The sequence below is a fragment of the Protopterus annectens genome, chromosome 5.part0 (genome assembly GCF_019279795.1).
Source record: "Protopterus annectens isolate FY-2018-M chromosome 5.part0, PAN1.0, whole genome shotgun sequence".
NCBI lineage: Eukaryota > Metazoa > Chordata > Ceratodontiformes > Protopteridae > Protopterus > Protopterus annectens.
This window is the reverse complement of record NC_056735.1, coordinates 1525360516-1525381896: the sequence shown is the minus strand read 5'-3', so window position 1 is coordinate 1525381896 and position 21381 is coordinate 1525360516. Positions and strand designations below refer to the sequence as shown.

Sequence of the window (21381 nt, the reverse complement as noted above, 5' to 3'; positions counted from 1 at the left end):
ATTACTAATAATGCACTACATCAGAATTGTTTTTGGATTTCTGCAGTAGTTGATGTATTTATTTATTTATTTTCATTTAATGTACTTTTTTATTTTATTTTTATTTTTTGTGGTTGATTGCTTAATGTGTTTCCACCCATTGATGATGCCGGCTGTGTCCTGTTTCATTTAGCTTGGAGGATTTTTCACTGTGTTTCTGCATCTTGTAGTTTATGGATCTCATCTGTGTCTTTGGAGTTGAAGTTTAACAAGGTAGATACAATGGACAAGTATTTTACGTTTTCTGATATTTAGTCATATCCTTTTTCATATCTGACATTACTCTTTATATGTAGTCCCTGTAGGGCCACAATTTCTCCCTTCTCATTTTCGGCCTCCTCCATTTCACAATTTTAACAGATATCTTTGTGTAGTCTTTATGTATTATTTACTGATATAAACTCTTTTTCTAACTTCTGACCATGTAGAATTCAACACAATTTGGAAAAGCTTGGACCTAAGATTACCTCTGTATGATTGCTTGTTGCAAATGCTGAGTTATTTATTCATTGTGCATGGTCGCTGCATTATTCAAGATGTATACATTCATTGTTTGTATGTTTTCTTCACACGCATAGCTCACTTAACTGGACTGATACAACTCAGTCCATGGTTTTAGTTTCTAGACTTTCAGCTATCTTAAGTTGGACTGAATTTGCAAGACTGAAATACTAGTAAGTTGTATTTTGCTTGGATTGTTAACATCTTTCATCTATTGATGTGCACAACTTTGTTCTGTACATTGCAGTCCCTAATTACAAGGTCTAACTCAGTCTGTGATTTTGGAAATAGTTGGCATTGGTTGTGCTTTTTTATATGGAAGTATCTACTGCATTTGACATTGATTTTGAATGAATATAACTGATTTATTTAATTATGATGCAATTTCATTCTTATCATTGTATCATTTCTCAGATACTGTTTCTTTTATTGCTAGAAATGGCAAAACGACATGTTCAAGCTCTTTCTGCATTTTGCACTAAATGCTGTTGTTCTACACACTGAGTTCAGTTCTTTGTTAATTTGTAATGAGTTTCAAAGTGCAACACTTTCTTTGTGACTTTTTAACTGTTTAACAAAAGATATCTGTCTGGGATTTATTGAATACTGTTAATACTGGACATTAATTTTCTTTTACATTTTATCCACTTCATTTTACTGAAAATATCAGTCAATCAAGATTAAGGTTATATGAAATGCGAACATTATGGGAATCAAACACTTGACCAGATTCTGGCATTGTTAACTTTGTTGATGAATTGTCATTTCAACAGAATGACACTCATATGAATATACCTTCTGTAAACACTGACGTCATATTTCTGTGGGTTGAATGTAGCAGTTGTGCATTGGATTAAAAGGCTATCTTTGTTGCTGTAAAGTTATTAGTGGGTTGATAAGTATATGTAATGTAGCCACACACACAGAGGTATATACATACATAAATGCACATTTGTATATATGTGTGCACGTGTGTGTGTGTGTGTGTGTGTGTGTGTGTGTGTGTGTGTGTGTGTGTGTGTGTGTATATATAATGTATATATATATATATATATATATATATATATAGAGAGAGAGAGAGAGAGAGAGATCATATGATATTTGAAGTGCAACGAGGGGAGCATAGTTCAGACTGTAAATGCCACATAATGTCTTCTATAGGTAATACTTTTTATTTTAAACAACATCCTCATTTCATAGGTTTAACATGTTTTCTTTTTGTCTTCATTGACATAGCACCATAATTTGTTCTTTGTTAGATCCCTTTTATCCTGTTTTACCCCCAGAGATATAGTTATATAGTGCATGCATGTGCCTCTAATTATTCATTTAATTTCATAGTTATATGATTGTTATTGCTTTCCATTAACCATTCTAGAAGCATGTACTCCATACTGTCTTCACAACAAGGCTCTCTTATCAGAGTCCCCCAAAGTAAACAAATAACTAATAAAAATAACAACAATAATAATGATAGTATTATATGAAGGCCCATCCAATCAGCACATTGTGACACACTGCCAGAAGAACAGGTATAACTGCATTTTGCTGGAAGTGATTATAGGTGAAGTTTACTTACATCTGGCTTTATTAAAAAGGGGCTTTAACAGTGCATTATATTCTTTAACATTGTAAGATGAAAAACATCCAAAAGTAAAAAATGATCAATGATTTTAAATCTGTCTACTAAAACATTTTTATTTTTTGAAAGTATGAGTACTTCTGAATGTCTCCCTAAAAATTAAATAACCTTTGTACAAGGTTAATTGACTAATGATTTTTTTCACCCATCAAAGGCCTTTGATAAGATACCTTATCAGAAGCTGTTTCCATACACTGTAAACTTCATAAGCATGCGTCAGCAGCAACATTTCAGCACAAAGGAAAGAGCTGAAAGAATGTGGAAAAATAAACAACATCACTGGCTGTTGTCCCTGAGGTTTTCTTACAGGATACTTATATAAATAATTAAAAAAGATATCCTTGGATGTGAGACACATTATATTATACAAACTGTAACCTGCTCTGTAACACATGGCTTGTTGCGGTGAATGCTAAAATTATAAAGAAAATATGGAGCATGCATTTTTTTAGTAAAATGAATACAAAACACTACAGTATGAATCAGGGAATCATATTTCTGCTACATGCATCAACTGCAAAGTGGCAGAGAAGACATTTTACAGACCACATTCACATTTGCTATGTGGAATATAATGCTACAGTTGTAAGACATGGCTTGTTTTTCCTTCCAGTTTAAAATGCCAAAATATAGCTGAAGCATTTATTATCATTCATAGATTTGTTTGGTATTTATCTTCCTTCACTTCCTTTCCCTTAGATATACTGTTGCTCTGGAAGAAAATCTGCTTGTTATAATACCAAACCATTTTCCTTTGTGACAGCATGGTATGCCGATATGTTTCCTCTGCATTAGCTTGTACAGGCAAATTTCAAGATACTTATAATGTTCATGGAATATACAAATCTAAGTTACAGAGTTCTACTTACAAATACTATCTTACTACGGCTATAACCACACGATGTTGTTAAAGAATTAATAATTCCACAGCGCTCTGGTTAGGAACTTAATACCAGAAGTCACTGCTGAAACAGTTTTTTTGTCAGAGGCATCTTGCAAGGGGTTATCCATCCTTACATCCATGCTCACGTCTATGCTTACTTCAAGCTACTTTGTAAATCTCATCCTGGTTTAAAAGATGCCCCATTATAGCTTTCACACATTTGAATAATCTAGATTCAATGTATATCTCCTGATTTGTAGCAATGCCTCTGAGCTAAAAGATATACTGCTTTCCTATTCTATGTATAATCTTATTCAAGACAACTCTCAACCTTGTCTGCGTAAGAGAAAGTAAAATATTTATATGTGTGTGTGTTTGTGCCTTTATATGTGTTCATGTTTTATGTGAGCATTTCTTATATAGGTTGGAGCATGTGGTAAGTATGCATATGCAGTATATTTGTCTTTTATTCTGACTAGCAACATTTGTACTTCTACCTGCACCCTCAAAACCATGACATTTCTCCGGTTTAGCTTCACCAGTAATCTGTGTAGAAGAATTCATTTCTACTTTGTGTTGGCTCTCATCTTGTGTTCCATACTCTCTCCAAGTTTTCTTTGATCCTTTGTAGAAACCCACACATTCTTTACATGGAGTACAGTAGGATTTATTGAGGCTGGAATGATAACATGAAGGTCCACTGAACTCCATGTTTCAAATTCATATTGGGTCAAAATGTCCTCCACACATTTTTTTTTCTAAGATGCAGTAACATTGATCTCTGCCTGTGATGCATAGTGATAAAGCCTGTATTACAGCCCAGGTGACTTGAGCTTGAAAAACTTCTTAGGCATTTGATCTCAAGGGCATGAAAGACTGGATACTCTGGAGAGAGGGATCATGACTGGAGTACAGTTTGCTGAGCTCCAAAGAAGTCTGGGGCTCACAGTGAGACAGACTAGCAGGCTGGGCATATGGGATGGCTCAGAGATGAAATGCTCTAAAGATACCAGAGTGGGTGTGTCTACTGCTCCTTGCTTGCCCAACTGAACAGATGATGTCAATGTGCTAGGAAGAGTGATAGGGCTATCAGACACTGAGCAGTTACTGCTTACATGACTGCTTCCTGTACTGTACTCAGTGTGTCTGAATAGGATCCCATGCTCCCTAGGTATTACTAAATAAACAACATGAGGTCAATCAACTCCCAAAAAATTTATAGAGCTTATGCAGTGTTAGTGTCATGTCAAAAACTGCCTGACAGAAGCAATTGCCAGATCTAAGGGTTGTGCATGCAAATTAAACATGGCACCTGACAGAGGGCTTGGTGTGCCCAGGGAAGAAAAAAAAAAAGAAAAATTCAGCAATACTGGAGTACGTTATATGTTTTGTGCCCAGATAATCTTACTTGAAAATGCCAGTGTGAATGTTCTTTTCCTAGAAAATGTTTTATTTTTTTCTGAAGACAGTAAAGTGCTTGTGTCATGGCATACAGTGTTTCTGAATGGCCAGAATATTCTACACAGAGATTCAGCAAGGAGAAACTGAAAAACTGCATAAAATCTGGAATTGTTCTTTACTGAGGATGTAGCAAAGTTTTATGTTGGAAAAGATATATAAAACTTTCAACTGTTTTGTTAGCAAATATACAAAAATGATTTCTAGTATGAAAAGTTGTACAGAAGAAGTAATGGTTTCCTTTATGCAGACTCATAGCAAGGTAATTCGGCACCCAATCCAGTTCCTCAAACTGGTGTTGCCTCAGAGCAACGTTGAGGATTTAACAAAAAAAAATCTGCACTCCTTTAAATGTAGCAAACTGCTGGCCACAGTTACTGTGCTATACACATTCAGACTGCAAAAGCAGTACTGCATTCAACCATGAAGCCCCGAGGATATTGTGTCATCATCAGTGAGTACCAATACTGTATATATCAATGAAATCAGCCAGTTATGCCCATAATAGATCGAATGCAAGAAAAGTGGCAGTGGTGCAGCGGTAGCATTGTTGCCTCACAGCAAGAGGTTCTCCCGTTCAATTCTCAGCTGGAGTGCAGGGATTGCCTTCTGTGTGGAGTCTGCATGTCCTCCCCACGGTCGAGTGGCATTCCAAAAGACATGCATGAATGAGCGTGCCTTCGTTCAAGGTTGGGCATTGAGCTGGCAACTCGGCACCGTAAAAACCTGCTGCCAATTATTAGCGGACCGAAGTTCCACTGTGGCAACCCTCAACCGGGAAAAGCCGAAAGACAAACAACAACAATAATAGATCGAATGCAAATCCCATTTTGTCAGAACATAGCTATTGCTCAAATTTTATATTCAAATCCAGCAGAGATTTGCAAGTGAAAGTTTCACAAAGTTACACACGTTAGAACATATGTGAGAATATATGAGCAAACACACACACACACACACACACACACACACACACACACACACACACACACACACACGTAAATATAAATACATACAAGAGCACACGCACATACATGCATGCGCACACATACACACACACACACACACACACACACACACACACACACGCGCGCACACACACACACACACACACACACACACACACACACACACACACACACACACACACACACACGCACACATATTTGTGCATACACGCATACATACCAGTACAATGCAGGGCTCCTTAAATTGTTACCTTCTATAAAAAAAAGACATTTTAACTTATTTAGGGCTAGAGGCTCAGGATTTGCTGTTTATCTAATTAACATGGTTTTGTGGGAAGCTGTTCAGATTTAAAATGTTGACACAATGAAACATAAATATTTGTGACGTTTTACCTAATATGGTGGGGGGGTTCTAAAATAATTGAACCATTTTCCAGTGTTGTTCCATTTCAAGAAACCACTCTTGAATATCTTACATAAAATTAACTCTTTAATTTTAAAATCAGCTCAGCAGTTAATGTTGATATTCTCTGCCTCCATATTGCTATCTTTGGTGGACTTCCAAAAACCATGGGAGCATATGCATATACTTCTGTAGTGAATCCAGCATTACAATTTATTGAACCATCCCTGACATATTAATTGCTGGGAGTAGTGCAGAATTTGTAAAGTGAACTTGTATACCCAGTAAAACAGTATTTTCATTAAGAGGTAAATATGCAGAAGTATACATTGTACAAACATTATTTTATTATTTTCAGAAAGTAAGTAGAAAAGCAGGCAAAATGAGCTTTGAAGAGTAAGGTCCAATATCTGTAGCATAGCCAGTTAAAGACTGTAAATTAAAGGGACTCACACATGCCGATCTGACTGAAGATGAGTTGACGGCTGCTTTGTGCCAGAAACTATAGATCTGTAGTATGTAGGACAAGGGAAACTCAGTTTATTCTGAGATGATTTCAGAATGCAGCTTGGAAAGCAGAAGCTGGATCTGGAGATGAGAGGACTTTGCAGCTGACAAAATTAAACAGCTTGATCTAAACAGGGTGTGATGGCACAGAAAGGATAAAAGGCCAGAGAAGGAAAGAAAGTATTGGCATGAACTGTCCATGGTGCATGGCAGAGAAAAGGAATGACTGCATGAAGAAGAGCTCAACACCCCTTGACTAACATATTTGAATACCAGGAGAGAAAACTGAGTCCTGGATGGCAAGGCCAGAACAAAACTGTTTTCACAGCATAATGAGATTTATAACTTGAGTATTATTTGGGCATTTTACCATACATGCAGTCAGACCAAATCTGACAAGGGGTCGTGGGTGAGGTTTTTAATTCCTCTTCTCCAAAGTAAGCAATAGATACAATCATTAAAATGAATGACTGCAAATTATTTGTGTGAATGATTTATAGAACATAGAAAGGCAAATATTTTTAGTGATTTTGGTGCAAAACTAAGTACTAACTTTAGTATGTAGGTGAATGGCTATCATCCTTTTGCTTTTGAAATATTAGGAAATGACTTGATGAAAAGGAAGCAATTACTCAGGATTTTGCCTGAGGATATAAACATCTGGTTAACAGGCTGAAAGTTTAACACTGGTAAAGAAACTGGGAAAAGGGGAAATAGTCAAAATAATGGCTTTTATCTGGTCAGCAAGACAGCTTGACACAAAGGTTTTACTTAGCTCTAAGGATGGGCATAAGAGAGTCCATGTGGTGGCAACGTAAGAAGCACAACAGGCTCGAAAGGCAAGAAGGAAGCCATTGATTCTAGTACATTCCAGCGTCTTAGAATAAATTCAATGTAGTTGTGTTGGCACACACAGTCCAAATGTCTACCGATATATGGTGGGGTACAAAAGACACATGAGGCATCAAACAAAGGTGATACCACTGTTATTCTGGGACATCTTGAGAGAGCATTTTTTCCAAACAACAAGATTTTTTTTCCTCAGTGAAGGGAAAATCACTGTTAAGAGGTATATTGTATCAGCCATAACTATTATATCTGTAGGTGTTAGAAAGAAGTACTGCTTGCCCAGGTAGTCCACTTGTAGAAAGAGACATGGGTGAAACGCATCTTGAGTTACCAGTGGCCCTAGTTCACTTGCAATAGGAAAAAAAGAACAGGTGGCAGTGTTTGATAATATTCATGCAATGGCTTAATAGGAAATGATTTTAAGTCTGTCTGATTTAGCCTGGCATTTGGCTTAAAGGATTAAGGGCCTGTTACTGAGCTGTTTCCTGTGGTCCAGAAGTGTAAGGTTTGATTCCCTCAGACTCCATTGCCTAACTGTGTGACTCTGAGCAAGTCACTTATTCAGACGCAGCTCCCAGGCAGAGTGTGGAAAAGATCCATGATGATCAGTGCTCTTCCCTGGAAAACAAATCAAAATAAAATAAAATTTTGATGATATGGTATTGTGTGTGAATTAATTAACAGAATGGAGACAAGTGAATGGGTAAGAAAGCAGTAATGAGACATATTTTGAAATAGGGTTGGGGACTCATGTCAATTGTCACTATATCTCTTGATTCACTGCTTGTTTCCTACCTTGTTTGACCATCATGATTGACTTACTCAAGTCTTCTATGACACCATCCATCCATTTCTTGGCAGGATGTCTTTGTTCCTCCTGCCTTCTTTCTGTATTCACCAATTCCTCTTCACCTAATCATCTTCTTCTTTCCTGATCATGCAACCAAAGCGCCGTAATCTGTTCTCCTTGACCCTCTCTGCAATTACTGCTACTTCAGCTACTGCTCTGAAGTCCTCGTTTCTTCATCTGTGTTGCAGTGTGCATCCTACTACCCACTTCAAGCATTTCATCTCCATTACCTCAAACCTCTTGAAGTGCTCCACCTTCACTATCTATGTTCCTGTGCAATGCAAAAGCACTGTGTGCACCTCTGTTTTGTACACATTACTTTTCAGCTCCTTTGACATGTGTCACACACACTATTCCACACTCTATGCAAGTTGGCTTCCGCCCCTCTGATTCTAGCTTTGACCTCCTCATTCAGACTCCCCCTCCCCACAACTGGGTCTATATTATTTGGGAAAAAAAACTTTTGTGTGAACACCTATTTGTCAAACCCTAATTGTTGAAAGCTTGTTCTGTTGAAAGGCCATTTTAACAAATTATTTCCTAGGGGAAAAATGCTTAGCCAGCCTAGCAAATACCAAAAATTTCACAAAATTGAAAACCCGGCAAGGTGGGGGGCTGCACCCCCACACTCACTGATGAATTAAAGTGATCGACTTCAGGTATTTGCTAGAAGCAAGTTGGATTTTTTACTGTGGCTTTTGCTTGAGTAAAACAGCATTAAGATGCATTCAGTGTTCACAGATGTCTCTGATTTTGCATACTTTCCCTGATTTTGACTCATATTTTAGCCTGTTCCTTGCAAAATTTCTGTTTTTCTGGTAAATTGTTGAGAATTATAGTTAATGAATAATGAAAAGCATTTGTGTATCAGACATGATGGACTGAAGGAAGGTTGGTATATTGTGTGTGCAAGAGACCAAATGGAAGGGGAGCAAGGCTAGGTGTATCAGAGGCAGTTTCAAATTGTTTTATCATGGTGTGGATGGGAGGAGAAATGGTGTAGGCATTATCCTGAAGGAACAGTATGCTAAGAGTGTTTTGGAGGTGAAAAGAGTGTCGGATAGAGTGATGTTTATGAAGCTGGAAATTGATGGTGTAATGATGAATGTTGTTAGTTCATATGCTCCACAAGTTGGGTGTGCGATGGATGAGAAAGAAAAATTTTTGAGTGAGTTGGATGAAGTGGTGATGACTGTACCCAAGGGTGAGAGACTGGTGATTGCAGTAGATTTCAATGGGCATGTTGGTGAAGGGAACAGAGGGGATGAGGAAGTGATGGGTAGGTATGGTGTTAAGCAAAGGAATTCAGAAGGTCAGATGGTAGTGGATTTTGCAAAAAGGATGGACATGGCTGTGATGAATACGTATTTTAACAAGAGGGAGGAGCATAGGGTGAGTGGAGGAAGATGCACACAGGTGGATTATATCTTATGTAGAAGGGCCAGTCTCATGGAGATTGGAGACTGCAAAGTGGTGGCAGGGGAAAGTGTAGTTAGGCAGCATAGGATGGTGGTTTGTAGGATGACATTGGTGATCAAGAAGAGGAGGATGAGTGTGAGGGCAGCACCAAGGATCAAATGGTGGAAATTGAAACAGGGTAATTGTGAGGTGATGTTCAGGGAAGAGTTAAGACAGGCACTGGGTGGCAGTGAAGAGTTACCAAATAGCTGGATAACTACAGGAGAGCTACTAAGAGAGAAACCTAGAAATGTGCTTGGTGTGACATCTGGAAAGAGGAAGGAGGACAAGGAGACCTGCTGGTGGAATGAAGAAGTACAGGAGAGTGTACAGAGAAAGAGGTTGGCAAAGAAGAAGTAGGATCGTCAAAGAGATGAAGAAAGTAGACAAGAGTATAAGGAGATGAGGTGCATGGCAAACAGAGAGGTGGCGAAGGCTAAGGATAAGGCGTGTGAAGAGTTGTATAAAAGGTTGGACACTAAGGAGGGAGAAAAGGACCTGTACCGATTGGCTAGACAGAGGGACCGAGCTAGTAAAGATGTGCAGCAGGTAAGGGTGATAAAGGATAATGATGGAAACGTACTCACAAGCGGGGAGAGTGTGTTGAGCAGATGGAAAGAGTACATTTAGGGGTTGATGAATAAAGAGAATGAGAGGGAGAGAAGGTTGGATGATGTGCGGATAGTGAATCATGAAGTGCAGTGGATTAGCAAGGAGGAAGTAAGGATAGCTATGAAGAGGATGAAGAACGGAAAGGCTGTTGGTCCAGATGACATACCTGTGAAAGCATGGAGGTGTTTAGGTGAAATGGCTGTGGAGTTTTTAACTAGATTGTTTAATGAAATCTTGGAAAGTAAGAGGATGCCTGAGGAATGGAGAAAAAGTGTTTTGGTACCGATTTTTAAGAATAAGTGTTATGTGCAGAGCTGTAGTAACTACAGAGGGATTAAACTGATCAGTCACAGCATGAAGTTATGGGAAAGAGTAGTGGAAGCTAGGTTAAGAAGGGAGGTGATGATTAGTGATCAGCAGTATGGTTTCATGCCAGGAAAGAGCACTACAGATGCGATGTTTGCTCTGAGAGTGTTGATGGAGAAGTGCAGAGAAGGTCATAAGGAGTTGCATTGTGTCTTTGTGGATTTAGAGAAAGCATATGACAGGGTGCCTAGAGAGGAGTTGTTGTATTGTATGAGGAAGTCAGGAGTGTCAGAGAAGTATGTTAAGAGTGGTACAGAATATGTACGAGGGTAGTGTGACAGTGGTGAGGTCTGCGGTGGGAGTGACGGATGCCTTTAAGGTGGAGGTGGGATTACATCAAGGATCAGCTCTGAGCCCTTTCTTATTTGGAATGGTGATGGACAGATTGACAGACGAGATCAGACAGCAGTCCCCGTGGACTATGATGTTTGCAGATGACATTGTGATCTGTAGTGAGAATAGGGAACAGGTGGAGGAGACCCTGGAGAGGTGGAGATATGCTCTAGAGAGAAGAGGAATGAAGGTCAGAAGGACTAAGACAGAATATATGTGTGTGAATGAGAGGGAGGATAGAGGAATGGTGAGGATGCATGGAGTAGAGGTGGCGAAGGTGGATGAGTTTAAGTACTTAGGATCAACAGTTCAGAGTAATGGTGAGTGTGGAAGAGAGGTGAAGAAGAGAGTACAGGCAGGATGGAGTGGGTGGAGAAGAGTGTCAGGAGTGATTTGCGACAGACGAGTACCAGTAAGAGTGAAAGGGAAGGTCTACAAGAGGGTAATGAGACCAGCTATGTTATATGGGTTGGAGACAGTGGCATTGACAAAAAGGCAGGAGTCAGAGCTTGACGTGGCAGAGTTGAAGATGTTAAGATTTGCACTGGGTGTGACGAGGATGGACAGGATTATGAACAAGTATATTAGAGGGTCAGCCCAGGTTGGAAGGTTTGGAGACAAAGTCAGAGAGGCAAGATTACATTGGCTTGGACATGTGCTGAGGAGGGATGCAGAGTATATTGGGGAAAAGATGCTAAGGATGAAGCTGCCAGGTAACAGGAAAAGAGGAAGGCCTAAGATAAGGTTTATGGATGTGGTGAGAGAGGACATGCAGGTCGCTGGTGTGACAGAGCAAGATGCAGAGGACAGGAAGTAATGGAAACAGTTGATCCACTGTGGTGACCCCTAATGGTAGCAGCCGAAAGAAGAAGAAGAAGATTTGTTTATCAGACTTCATAGCCTTCAGCACTTTATAGAGTAAGCGATATCTTAAGAGTTCTGGACAGGAATTTTGAGAAAGCAACAAATCATTGCCACAGCAGTGAAGTGAATAGTGTTGCCATGGATGGTTGAGTTCATGGCTGTGGTTTTTTTAGGTTTAATTTTTATAAGTCTTTTGGGTTTCTAATACCCTGATGGGAATGGCCCCATTACCAAGTCAAGGTATGATCAAATTTCATGACAGTATTGATTCAGTATTTGATATTAGCCAAAAGTGCTCTTTACAGCACCAGCAATGTGTCCAGATTTGAGTCCTTCTGCAATTCATATGTGGCTACATGTATTGGTAGTATATCTAAATACAACTGTAGATTATTTTTTATGAGACTATTGGACTGTCTGGGTGACTTTCTTCCACATTGCTCTTGTTTTTGCCTACAAACCCTGATACTTTATGACATTTTGTGTATGTCTGTACATGAGACACTGTAATTGCTAGGTGTTGCAATTTCAATAACCAATGTTCTTTTGTCTTTTTTTTTTCATGGACTACTATATCTGGTTTTCTCGCATCTATTTTTTCAATTGTTGGTAATGAGCGATCCCGTGTGATGTACACTTCGTCATTCTCTATAATATTGTGTGGTTCATGTTTCCAATGCTTCACAGCTACTTTTTTTTTTTTTTTTTTTTAATTAAGAAAGACATGATGATGATGTTGATGCCCCTGAGTACTGTGGAATCTTCAACAGGAAGGCTGCTTTCAGATGAAAGAGAGCCTTTACTGAACACTATAAGTTCCTGAAATTGAGGCAAGGTTTTATCTGCTTTTTACCTCTTTGGGACAATGAAAAACAAAGGGAGTCTTTTAAATGATGAAAAAATAGCACTGAATATTTAAAAAGAACAAAATTAGCTGCAGATAAGTAACAGATTATAAGTGGGTGATTCAGGGTGCCACCTGGGGCCCACAGCTCCAAGCGTGGAGGAAATAACCTGGGTGAGAGTAGGTCTCTGTAGTTGCTTCAAAGGTAGGTGCAGTCTGCCACTTTTCTGTTTATTTTTACTTAAACAAAACACCCTTGTTTGAATAAGGAAGTTTTTTTTTTTTTTAAATTAAATTAATCCTGGCAGATGCCGATATTTTGCACTGCACTTCCAAACAGTACCGCTTCTTTGAAGTGGATTGCAGTTTTCAGCATTAATGTAAACAAGTTGTTACTCGTACAATCTGCAGTTTCAGTCTCACAGGTCCGAGGGCAGAAGGCAGTACTTAATCGACATGAGAGAGGAAAGCTGCAAGTCTTGGAAGGATAATGCACGTGCAGTGTGTCTCTCTTTCTATGTCTCACCCTCTCTCTCTCCTGGTTCCAGAAAACAGTAAAGTACAAGCAGTGTAATGTTGCATGTCTTTCAGCTGTCTCTGATTTTGAAAAAAAATCCCCGCGTTTGCATCATATGTTTCTGTGTTTCTCCTGAACTGATTAATTTTCTGGAAGATCACAGAGGATTACATCAGCCAGTAATGCCAGACATTAAAGTTTCATAATTCTAATTATTTTGAAAATGCACACTAATGAAACACCTGTTGATCTATTAATTTTAAAATGAATTAGACTAATGTACAAAAAATGAGAAATCATGCACAACCACTTCCCAGCTCCTGATAATCTGTAACAATAACTCTCACCACTTGCATTTGTGCTTTCAGTAGCTCATCTAATGAACTATACAGTTTAAATCATCCACAAAAATTAAAAAGAGAAATCTTTACATTTTATGTTTTCTCAAAGCCAAATTTTGACCATAACCTAATATGGTAAGTAGACAGCATAAGAAAGCAGCAATGACAAAGAGTCGTTCTGGAATATCCCCTGGGGTTTTCAAATTAGGAGATTTTTTTTTTTTTTTATTTCTCTGGCCATTACTTCATCCCATTTCATATCCTCTACATTTGAACTTCTTACTGTTTTTTTTACTTCTCCTATCCATTCATCATCTTTGTTATGTTCCACAGGATTTTCATAGATATTTCTCCAAAATGTGTCTTTCTCTCTTTTTTTTTGATGATATTTCTATTCCATTTGCCTTGTTTCCCAGTTCTCTATAAAACATTTTTTGGGTCATCAATAAATTGCTTATTTTGTACTTTTCCTTTATATTTATCTCCTTATCTTCTAAGTTTTTCTGCTTGTGCTGATATCTTTAATTTATTATTTGCAATAGTGTATGATAGATCATGGCCTGTTCTGATGTTGTACATTGCTTTTATCATGTCTTTCTGAGTATTTTTGGTTTTCTGTTCCTTCTGTACTCTTCTAACAGTGACACTTCTTGTCTTAATTGCTTTATAGTTTTCTGTGTTTGATACTTCCATGATGGCATTTGATTTCTTCCCTTCATTTCCCTTATTGCCCTGTGTTTTTGTAGTAAGACTTTGTCTAGTATTAATTTAGCTGCATAGTAATATATTCTATTTACTTCTGTTATATCACATGAATTTGTGCGAATGGTCTTGAATACTATATTCATTTCTTTTATCAAACTTCTAACATTTTGGGTCTTATTGACTTTATGTAATCTATTTCCTTCATTGATCTTAATATGTCTATCCATCTCTATTAAATCAAGCAACTCTTTCCTTAGATAATTTTCTTCTAAACTAAGGCACATTTTTAGTTCTCTGCTTCCTGTAGGTAATCTACAGAAAGTTCAGGAACATTTTCCTGTTTCATCCTGTGTCATCCATTGCTCTTTCATGTGGGAACTCACTGGCCTATCACCCCACAATACTGAATGAGTCAGATGCCACTGTTTCCTGTTCCTTCCCTTGCTGTACAACTCCAATGAAACTTTTGTACTGGTTTCCTACTGGAGGCTCAAAAGTATCTTCATATGGTAACTGATCAGATGCTTTCTGTTCCATTGATTTCTCCTTAATTTGGGGACTTGCTGTTCTATCATGCTGCGATGTTACCAGAGTTGGGATTTTTACACTAAATCCTTCACTTTGAAGGTAGTCCATAACTTCAGTTTCTATTTCTTTAACTTCTCCATTAGTAATCCTCCCCTTTGTTTTTATATTTTTGTATTGTACAACGTTCCATATCCAGATGCCTTTGTCCATATTTCTCTTCAAATATCTTTGGTGCTGCTTTTTTGTACTGATTAGTTTGCTTTCTCCTTTGCATAAATACTGTACCACATTAAATCTCTCTTTTTTTCCCATTTCCATATTTCAGCTTCAGATGTCGCCTGTTCCTCCTGTTTCTCCTTATTTTGGGGACTCATTGTTCCATCAAGCTGTGACATAACTTGAGTTAGACTTTCTACACTAAACCCTTTACCTTCCAGGTATTCCATAATTTCAACTTCAATTTGTTTAAGTTTTACTTTGCTAATCTTCTCTTCCACATGCACTCTGTGTGATCTTATTTTTTGTTTCGTAAAATTTTCGGTTCACTATTACGTTGTCGAATTTTTAAAACTTCAAACGCTATATAGTCGAACCCATATGTTCGAACTTTTAAAAGTTCAAAGATGTTAATGGAGATCTCCGTTCAGTGTGGAAAGGGAAGATTTCCCTTTACTGCACTGTAGTGCGGTCTCGGAGTTGGTACATTTAGAGTGGGGGGTGGGGGGTGCATGGGGGTTTGCCACCCTGCTTACAACCGTTAGGTAGGATTTTTATTTTTTTTTTCCTGTCATTTTTGAATTCGACCATATAGCTTTCGAACTTTTAAAGTTTCGATAATGTAATATGAACCCAAATTCTCCATACATGGGTGCCTTTACCTGTGTTACTCTTCAAATATCTCTGCAGCTGTTGTTTTTGTATTGATTAAATTGGCTTTCTCCTTTGTATAAATATTGAACCATATCACATCTCTCTTTCTTTCCCATGTCCATGTTTCTTTTCTATTTCTTTCAAAAATTTCTACGTTTTGTTCTTTATATTTTTGCACTTCAACACAGTCACTTTTTTTTCAAATGTCCCAAGGTTTCTTGACCTATATAATGTTTTTCATGAATCTGTTGTATTAACAAAGGCACATTTACATTTGAAGCTTTTGACAGTTTTTCTTGTGCAAGTATTTTTCTTTCCCCTATTTTTTCTCAATATTTTTGTATTCTATCTGCACATTCTGGGCTTCTCACATAATAGTAACAATACATAATTTCCTTCTTATATTCAATAGTTCACTCTGTCATCTTTATGGCTCTTTTTTGGCCTTCAGTGTTTGTGTTTTTTGTGAACTACTAATTCCTTCTACAACAGGGGGGCATCCTCCCCCTGAGCATGGCCCAACCCCATTGTAGGAATGTTTCCATGTCTTGAGGATTCTACACTGTCATTTTTTCCAGTTTTGGCACCAGTATACCTACCAGGATTGGATACTTTTTTTATCTGAGACTTATGCACCAAGCTGCCTTTTTTATTTTTTAACCTACTTCTATCTGTGATATATGCTATATATAATATAGTTTATATATCAGTTTTGTCTTGGTGAGATTTTGTTAAAATAAGGTCCACATCATTAAGATACTCACCAAGACATGAGAACGAATTCAGTTCCAGCAATACTACTCTCCTTTGCTTGCCGATTTTATCATCTCTTTAGTCGGACCCCTAATATTACCTTTGTGGTTACTCTTATGTTGAGGAAGAAACATTTAAAACTAGTCATCACAGAAATGTGTCTTCATAATGATTTACTAGGTATTGCACAACCCAGATCTTTAGCTGTTTCTTCTCTTACTGAGGCATTAAATGATACATTGTGCAGTCCCTCTCAGGAAACAGATTCACAGCAATGACCTCCAAAAATCCCTATGAGCTTCTAGGAGGCTCTGGAGTAACTGAAGCACTTCTGTAAAAACTGGTAGTATTGCCATCTGTTATGACCATGAAGGCATCTAGAGGTTCCAAAGTATAATGAGGTGTGAAAACTCATCCTTAATGTAGGGAAATTAGAGTTTTGCATAGGTCTGTTTATACAGTATACAGCACTGAGAATAAGGTCTATACTTGCAGTGCACTTTCAAATGAGATGCTGTTAATAAGTAAATATATACATAGGTAGGTTGAATGAGTTTTCATCTAATAAGACAATCAGATGCATGAAGCTGGACAAAGGTGGAGGTGTGGTGCTAATGGATACCATTGAGTATCAGAGGAGGATGCATTCCATCCTTGCTGATACTAACATTTATTCCTCCATTTATCTGAATGAAATAACAATTGCTTATAATATAATTAATTTGCATCTTGATGAGTTAATGCTGGATAGTCTTATTTTTACAGAACTGGCTGAATATTCACAGGATCACAGGAGATTACTAGGCTGTCGACCTGGAGGTCATTTTAAGCCTAGCCATTTCATCCCAATGTAATACCATGAAAATGCTAGTCAGTACTCAAGATTGCATTTAGTGATGTCTGCCCATGCCCAAAATGGTTGTGGGCACTATGCCAGGTAAGAATTTATGGTGCCACATCTACTCATTCTGTGTCACAGAGGTGCTCTTTTTCACATGAACTGGTAGCCTGTTCCAAAGATGCAGCAGTTACTAGGAGATAAATCTGTCCCTCCAGTATGTACTATTTAAGTCACAGGTCATATTTAGGTCTCTGGAATGGGTAGTCCTGATCTTGTTTGATTTAATGATATGCAGCAAATTCATTAGGTTTGGCTCTTGGATTGCTCTGTAGGCCATGCATAAGTCTCCTCTAAGAAGTCTATATGACACAGAGTACAGTGACAGGGACTTTAGTCAGTCTGTGCAGGGAACATGCTGGAGCCCCTTGATCTTCTTTGTTTGAGGTCTCTCCAGTTGCTGCAGATGCTTTGTATGGTACATGCTGAACGGCGAGTTCTACTCAATTATGGGCCGGATTAGTGCAGAGTATAGAGGGGTTATAACTTCTATTACTCTTGAGGCAATGCCTTTACTAATCAAGTGTACTGTGTAGAAAGCCTTCCTTACTACAGTAGACACATGGTGGTCGAAATTAAGGTTGCAGTGAACTTGTGAGCTCAGGTCCCTTACCACTTTGTGGGTACTTAGAGTAATGCTGATTTGATAGTGTGAAGGGACATTGTTTGTGCCAAAGGGAATGATGATGCATTTCTTTGCATTCAGTCTGAGGCATTGACTAATATACCAGTCGTTGGTCTGTGTGAGACCCTCCTGGAGTATACTGGCATCATCTGGGGATTCAATGATTGCACCTAGTTTGCAGACATTTGCAAACTTGGTCAGCCACAACCCCTTAGTTTTGACCTGAATGTCTGAGAAGTACATACCAAACATTAGGGGGCCCAGCACTGACCCCTGTGGCACCCCACTGGTAACAGGTATGCTGGTTTATGTGCAGTCATCCACTTTGACGGTGTGTGTCTGGTTTGTGAAGTTGGTAACTCATCTTACAATGAAGGGGTTTACAATCAGTTTGCTACATTTATTGGTAATGCCTGAATGTGGAATTGTGTTGAAAGCCTTTGCCAAGTCAAGGTATGCTTTGTGCACAGATTTGTCCTTGTCAACGGCCGTAGCCACATTTTCAAAGAAGTCCACCAGATTTAACAGGCAGGATCTGCCCTTGATGAAGCTAAATTGGGTAGGATCCAGGGTTTGAAGGTCGCTTATGTCTTTATTTATGAGGTCTATAATGATGCATTCCATGGCCTTACAGGTGAGGCAGGTCAGGTTTATGGGTCTGTAATTTCCCAGGTCTGTTGCTAGGCCACCTGTGTGTAGGGGAATAACTGTTGCTGTGCTCCATTCCACTGGAATAAAGCATGTGGTTAGGCTATGATTGAAAGGAGTACTTAATAGCAGTGCTAGTTCATGTTTTGGCTTATTTAGAAGACAGGCTGGGATATCGTCTGGTCCTGTATAGGCTGTGTTTTTTGCCTTGGACAAGACTTTGAGGAGCTGCTCTTCACATATGTATGGTGATGGGGGTGTTGGGAGAAGGTTTGTGATAAGTTAGGAGGGCATAACAGAGTAAAATTTTCACCAAACCTATCTGCTAGCAAGTTTGCTATCTCTGTGGGATCAATGTGTGTGATATCGTTGATTACCAGTTCTGCACATGCTTGGGTCCTACCTTTTTGTCTAAGTACATAGCTGTAAAAGGCCTAATGGTTATTCTTGGCTGTACTTGCTAAGTCTCTCTCAAAGGAGCCTTTAGAATATTTGACAAGTTGTCCTATTTGCCTGTTGAAGCTGAGTAGGGTGCTTTTCGGCAACAACATTGTGCGCTTATTGTAAAGTCTGCTGATGCTCGATGTCCAGCATGGCAGGTTGTTTTTACTTCAGGTTCTAGCTTTGATTCTTCCTGGTACAGACGAGTTTATACACTTATCCAAATGAAATGGCTTTAGTGTGAGCTTCTGTGTAGTTACCACTTCCATCTTGAGATGGGGCTTGGAATGCATTTATACCTTTGCCTAGGAGGGTATAGTTTGCCTTGGTGAAATGTTTTAGTCTGATTTCTCCCTTTGTGAGTTCCAATGTTAGTGCCAGCTTTAAGGTGACTGTTTTGTAGTCAGATTTAACTAACAAGTGTTCGATAGTTGTGGTAGTGCATCTGTTTGACATGTTAGTGAGAACCAGATCTAGAATGTTTGTTACTCTTGTTGGGGTTATGAACAATTTGTTCCAGGGCATTTGAATTAACAAAGTCATGGAACTTTTGCACTAATGAATTGGAGATAGCATAGGTTTCCTAGTTGATGGTGGGATGATTGAAATCCCCCATAACTGAGTGCTTGATAAACATTGGATTGTCTCCAGTTTGGTCAAGTAGGCTTCATGGGCATCATGACCAATGGAGAGGGTTAATAACTGGATATGACTTGAATGGGAGTCTTACCCACCATGACCTGGACTATTTATTTATTTATTTATTTATTTTATTTATTTGCATTTGTTTACCAGGAAAGACCACTGGGCCAAAAGAGCCTATTTGCAGTGGAGGCCCAGGGAGAAAAGCTACACAAGGCAGTTAGTATAATAGTACATTAAATTCAAAACAGTTAGTAGATCACAAACATTATTATACAAAAACAGAATTAGAAGCAAGTAAGCATATGATATGTACAGATTAATACAGTTTGGAGATACATACTAATTCAGTAATAATATTGTTCTACATTAAGAAATAATATAGTGATAAAAATAGTCACATAGAAATATTTATAAGGTGTACTGAGTGTCCGCCAGCATAGTATTACAGGGCAGTGTATAGTTGAAATATTAGCTAATAGCAAGGCATAGCAAGACGGTAAGGCATAAAAGATAGTAAGTCATATATAGATAGCAATATGCATCTTAATTAGTGATTAAGGAAGATTGAACAGGTGAGGATGTCAGTTAAGGTGAATATGAATTATGGTGTGGAGATGTCCAGTCTAACTAGACAGGAGGTGAATTTATCTCTAAAATAGATAAAAACACCACCTCCCTTAGTTTTCACGTTTATTTTATGGTCTAAAGTTGTGTAAGGCATTGTAGCCTTGCAAGGTCAGGGTACTATCTGAGGCATTGAACCAGGTTTCTGTGACTGCACAGACATCTACATCTTCTAGTAATAGAAGTGCTTCCAGGGAGAGCAGTTTTTTGTTTAAGCTCCTAGCATTTAGCAGCATGTCCCTTATTTTGTTCTGGTTGACTAATTTCACATTGGTAATGCTGTTTTCAAGACCTTGTCTTAAAAAGGCACTATGGGGAAGGTAAGAGTTGACAAGCAGATTATCCCTAAAATACACTCAGATCTGGTAAACCCTCCTCTAAGACCTATTGTTTCTGCAGGGGGTTCAATCACTGAACTTCTTACTAAGTTTATTGATTTCCAGTTAAGGAATTTATTAACACCAGTTTGACACATTTTGAAGGACTTGTGAGATCTCATTGATAAACTGAGGCATGCAATTTGCTGACGACTGTGTGCTTGTGACTTGGACATTAGAAATTTGTTTTCAGTTATTCCTTATGCGTGTTGATTGAGATGGTTTAATGAGATTAGATCTCAGTGTGATCCACTTACAGATGTAGAGGTCAGGTTGAGATATGAATTTATGGAAATGCTTCTTAATTACAATTTTATTATTTTTTTGATGGTGAATATTTTAAGCAGAGAAAATAGGAGGCAATGGGGCACTCATATGTCCCATTTATGCAAACATTGTTTTATATTGGTGGGAAAAGGAGACAGTTTTCAAAATACTTCAGTTTTTGAAATGTTCAGCCTATTTCAGATATCTTGATGATATGTTTATTATTTGAATGGGAGACATCCCTCAACTTCATGAATTTGTGAATATTTTGAACACTTCTATCTCTTTCTTAAATTCACCCTCAACTTTGATTTTAATCAGATTCATTTCCATGATGTGACCATTAAGAAGGGTATGTTTGGTAGATTTCAAATAACCATCTAACCGAAGCCCACTTTTAATAATTCCTTCTTGCACTATACGAGTTGCTATCCTATGTATCAGAAGAAAGATATGGTTATGAGTCAGGGCATTAGAATTTCGAGGTGAACCTCTGAGGATGAACAATGTTTAATTGAGCTTGACAAATTGAAGGGTATGTTCTTTGAAGGAGGATACTCTGAGG

At 38.2% G+C, this 21381-nt stretch overlaps 1 protein-coding gene across 1 annotated transcript in view; it reads right to left on the bottom strand.

Moving 5' to 3' along the window:
- The window catches only part of MYO16 (myosin XVI), a 2679924-nt gene that overhangs the window by 243460 nt on the left and 2415083 nt on the right, over window positions 1-21381 (bottom strand). The window lies entirely within an intron of this gene.